Raw genomic sequence first — 5,252 nt, forward strand, 5'->3', positions numbered from 1 at the left:
GAGAAGAGAGGAGATAGAGGATCTGAGAGGAGAAGATAGAGGATTGGAGAGGAGAAGATAGAGAAATGGAGAGGCGAAGATAGAGGTATGGAGAGGAGAAGATAGAGGAATGGAGAGGAGTTTGGAGAGGAGAAGATAATGGAATGGAGAGGTAAAGAGAGGAGAAGAGAGGAGCAGATAGAGAAATGGAGAGGAGCAGATAGAGGAATGGAGTAGAGAAGATAGAGGCATGGAGAAGAGAAGACAGATGAATGGAGAGGGGAAGAGAGGAGAAGATAGAGGAATGGAGAGGAGAAGAAAGAGGAATTGAGAGGAGAAGATAAAGGAATGGAGAAGAGAAGAGAGGAGAATATAGAGGAGTGGAGATGAGAAGATAGAGGAATGGAGAGGAGAACATAGAGGGATGAGAGGAGAAGATAGAGAAGTGGAGAGAAGAAGATAGGAGAAGATAGAGGAATGGAGAGGAGAAGAGAGAGGGTTGGAGAGGAGATTGGAGAGGAGAAGATAAAGGAATGGAGAGGTGAAGATAGAGGAATGAAGAGGTGAAGAGAGGAGAAGATACAGGAATGGAGAGGATAAGATAGAGGAGTGGAGAGGAGAAGATGGAGGAATGGAGAGGAGAAAATAGAGGAATGGAGAGGAGACGATAGAGGGGTTGAGAGGAGAAGATATAGGAATTGAGAGGAGAAGATAGAGGGATGGAGAGGAGAAGAGAGGAGAATGGAGAGGAGAAGAGAGAGGGATGGAGAGGAGAAGAGAGAGGAGAAGAGAGGAGATAGAGGATTTGACAGGAGAAGATAGAGAAATGGAGAGGAGAAGAGAGGAGAAGATACAGGAATGGAGAGGAGAAGATAGAGGAGTGGAGAGGAGAAGAGAGGAGAAGATAGAGGAATGGAGAGGAGAAGATAGAGGAATGGAGAGGAGAAGATAGAGGAATGGAGAGGCGTCGTTAGAGGGGTTGAGAGGAGAAGATATAGGAATTGAGAGGAGAAGATAGAGGAATGGAGAGAATAAGAGAGGAGAATGGAGAGGAGAAGATAAAGGAATTGAGAAGAGAAAAGAAGAGAAGATAGAGGCATTGAGAGGAGAAGATAGAGGGATGGAGAGGAGAAGATAGAAAAGTAGAGAGGAGAACACAGAGGAATGGAGAGGGGGAAAGAGGAGAAGGGAGATGAATGGAGAGGAGAAGAGAGAGAGGAATGGAGAGGAGGAGAAAGGAGCAGATAGAAGCATGGAGAGGAGAAGAGAGGAGAAGATACATGAATGGAGAGGAGAAGAGAGAGGAGAAGAGAGGAGATAGAGGATCTGAGAGGAGAAGATAGAGGAATGGAGATGAGACAATAGAGGGGTTGAGAGGAGACGATAGAGGACTGGAGAGGAGAATATAGAGGAATGGAGAGGAGAAGATAGTGAAATGGAGAGGCGAAGAGAGGAGAAGATAGAGGATTGGAGAGGAGAAGATAGAGGAATGGAGAGGAGTCGTTAGAGGGGTTGAGAGGAGAAGATAGAGGAATGGAGAGGAGAAGAGAGGAGAATGGAGAGGAGAAGATAACGGATTTGAGAAGAGAAAAGAGGAGAAGACAGAGGAATGGAGTGGGGAAGATAGAGGCTGGAAGATCAGAAGAGAGGAGAAGATAGAGGCATGGAGAAGAGAAGATAGAGGAATGGAGAGGAGAAGACAGAGGTATTGAGAGGTGAAGATAAAGGAATGACGAAGAGAAGAGAGGAGAATATAGAGGAGTGGAGATGAGAAGATAGAGCAATATGGAGTGGAGAAGAGAGGAGAAGAGAGGAGTATATAGAGGGGTGGGGAGGAGAAGATAGAGGAATGGAGAGGAGAAGAGAGGAGAAGAGAGGAGAAGATAGAGGAATGGAGAGGAGAAGATAGAGAAATGGAGAGGAGAAGATAGAGAAATGGAGAGGAGAAGATAGAGAAATGGAGAGGAGAAGATAGAGGAATGGAAAGGAGAAGAGAGGAGAATGGAGAGGTGAAGATAAAGGAATTGAGAAGAGAAGAGAGGAGAAGATAGAGGAATGGAGAGGAGAAGATAGAGGAATGGAGAGGAGAAGAGAGGAGAAGATAGAGGAATTGAGAGGAGAAGATAGAGAAATGGAGAGGCGAAGAGAGGAGAAGATAGAGGAATGGAGAGGAGAAGAGAAGAGAAGATAGAGGAATTGAGAGGAGAAGATAGAGAAATGGAGAGGCGAAGAGAGGAGAAGATAGAGGAATGGAGAGGAGAAGAGAGGAGAAGATATAGGAATTGAGAGGAGAAGACAGAGGAATGGAGAGGAGAAGAGAGGAGAAGAGAGGAGAATGGAGAGGAGAAGATAAAGGTATTGAGAAGAGAAGAAAAGAGAGGAGAGGATAGAGGAACGGAGAGGAGAACATAGAGGGATGGAGAGGAGAAGATAGAAAAGTAGAGAGGAGAACACAGAGGAATGGAGAGGGGAAAAGAGGAGAAGGGAGATGAATGGAGAGGAGAAGAGAGAGAGGAATGGAGAGGAGGAGAGAGGAGCAGATAGAGGAATGGAGAGGAGAAGAGAGGAGAAGATACATGAATGGAGAGGAGAAGAGAGAGGAGAAGAGAGGAGATAGAGGAATGGAGAGGAGAAGAGAGGAGAAGATACATGAATGGAGAGGAGAAGAGAGAGGAGAAGAGAGGAGAAGATACATGAATGGAGAGGAGAAGATAGAGGAATGGAGAGGAGCAGATAGAGGAATGGAGAGGAGAAGAGAGGAGAAGAAACAGGAATGGAGAGGAGTATATAGAGGACTGGAGAGGAGAAGATAGAGGAATGGAGAGGAGAAGATACACACAGTCTGTGGTGTTGTGGGCGGGTGGACTTACTGCCAAATTCTCTAAAACAATGTTGGAGGTGGAATGAACATTCAATTCTCTGGCAACAGCTCTGGTGGAAAATCCTACATTCATCATGTCAGTTGCACACTCCCTCAAAACTTGAGACATCTGTGGCATTGTTCTGTGTGACAAAACTGCACATTTTAGAGTGGCCTTTTATCGTCCCCAGCACAAGGTGCACCTGTGTAAGATCATGCTATTTAATGGGCTTCTTGATGTTCCACACCTGTCAGGTGGATGGATTATCTTGGCAAAGGAGAAATGCTCACTAACAGGGATGTAAACTAATTTTTTCACAAAATTAGAGAGGAATAAGCTTTTTGTGAGTATGGAACATTTCTCTGATCTTTTATTTCAGCTCATGAAACATGGGACCAGCACTTTACATGTTTACATTAAACTGTGGGGAAAACTCAGTCTGATATGCTGGGCCTGGCTCCCCAGTGGGGTGGGCCTATGCCCTCCCATGCCCACCCATGGCTGCGCCCCTGCCCAGTCATGTAAAATCCATACATTAAGGCCTAATTAATTAATTTCAATGGCTGATTTCCTTATGTGAACTGTAACTCTGTAAAATATTTTTTTATGGGCTAATAACAGTAAGGCCAAATACTAATTAAAGATAATTAAATTAAACCAAAGCATTGCTAAAGCATTTCACACTGTTAAATAATCCCTTTAAAATGTGCAAATATAATGAAAAAACCTAATCCCTAAAATCCTCCATCAGTATTAGGGGGATCAATGTGAATAGGGATCACTATTTCCAGAACAAAGACTGCTCTTAATAGATCATTAGTGCTATTCTGCTTCACGGGGAATTTGACACACAGCCATAAAATGCTTAAACGGTTAATAAAAACCAGCCGGCTCTTGTCTGTCTGAACAAACTCATCTGGCCGTGTTGTGTTAGCAGTTAGCATTGTGTAAGTGTAGCTCCCTTTGAATTAGCGCTGTGTTAGCCTTAGCTTGTTATTAGCGTAGCTTCCTTATCCACAGTGCGTTGTGTTAGCCTTAGCTTGTTATTAGCGTAGCTTCCTTATCCACAGTGCGTTGTGTTAGCCTTAGCTTGTTATTAGCGTAGCTTCCTTATCCACAGTGCGTTGTGTTAGCCTTAGCTTGTTATTAGCGTAGCTTCCTTATCCACAGTGCGTTGTGTTAGCCTTAGCTTGTTATTAGCGTAGCTTCCTTATCCACAGTGCGTTGTGTTAGCCTTAGCTTGTTATTAGCGTAGCTTCCTTATCCACAGTGCGTTGTGTTAGCCTTAGCTTGTTATTAGCGTAGCTTCCTTATCCACAGTGCGTTGTGTTAGCCTTAGCTTGTTATTAGCGTAGCTTCCTTATCCACAGTGCTTTCATCTGCTCCTCCACTACAATCATATGAGTGGCTGAACCAGGGCCTCTGATTGGGCCCTCTGGCTGAACCAGGGCCTCTGATTGGGCCCTCTATTTATTAGCTTTAAGCATCTCTAAAGGATGTGTGATTAATTGGGCTGATCCCCCCTATATAACGAGGTCACCACTCCCAGCCTCTCACCCAGCTCTGCATTTACATCAATTAGACTGAGAGAGGAGAGGAGAGCCGTGGGGCCGTGGGCGACTGGCTGGCCACTTCTAAAAACTCTCTCTTTCGGGGTCTGCGGCCAATCCCTGGTTAAATTTAGCTCACAAGGGAGTGGAATGAATTTAATGCAAATGAGGCTCTGTCTCTACTGTCACTTTCTTCTCCTCTGTTCCCATGTCTGTTCTTTCTTTGTTCTTAGAGTTCCTGAGATATGGAGAGACAATTATAACAAGGGATCTGGCAGGGTTAAAACACCCCAGTCAGAGCTACACAGAGAGGGGCCCAGGGATGATTATGATACCCCAGTCAGAGCTACACAGAGAGGGGACCAGGGATGATTATGATACCCCAGTCAGAGCTACACAGAGAGGGGACCAGGGATGATTATGATACCCCAGTCAGAGCTCCACAGAGAGGGGCCCAGGGATGGACCAGGGAGGGTTATAATACCCCAGTCAGAGCTACACAGAGAGGGGACCAGGGATGATTATGATACCCCAGTCAGAGCTCCACAGAGAGGGGCCCAGGGATGGACCAGGGAGGGTTATAATACCCCAGTCAGAGCTACACAGAGAGGGGACCAGGGATGGAACAGAGAGAGGGAGGGACCAGAGAGAGGGAGGGACCAGGAAGATGGAGGGACCAGGGAGAGGGAGGGACCAGGAAGAAGGAGGGACCAGAGAGAGGAAGGGACCAGGAAGATGGAGGGACCAGGGAGAGGGAGGGACCAGGGAGAGGGAGGGACCAGGGAGAGGGAGGGACCAGGGAGAGGGAGGGACCAGGGAGAGGGAGGGAGAGGGAGAGGGAGAGGGAGGGAGAGGGAGGGAC

The sequence above is a fragment of the Coregonus lavaretus genome (assembly GCF_964263955.1).
Source record: "Coregonus lavaretus genome assembly, contig: HAP1_SCAFFOLD_244, whole genome shotgun sequence".
Classification (NCBI taxonomy): Eukaryota; Metazoa; Chordata; class Actinopteri; order Salmoniformes; family Salmonidae; genus Coregonus; species Coregonus lavaretus.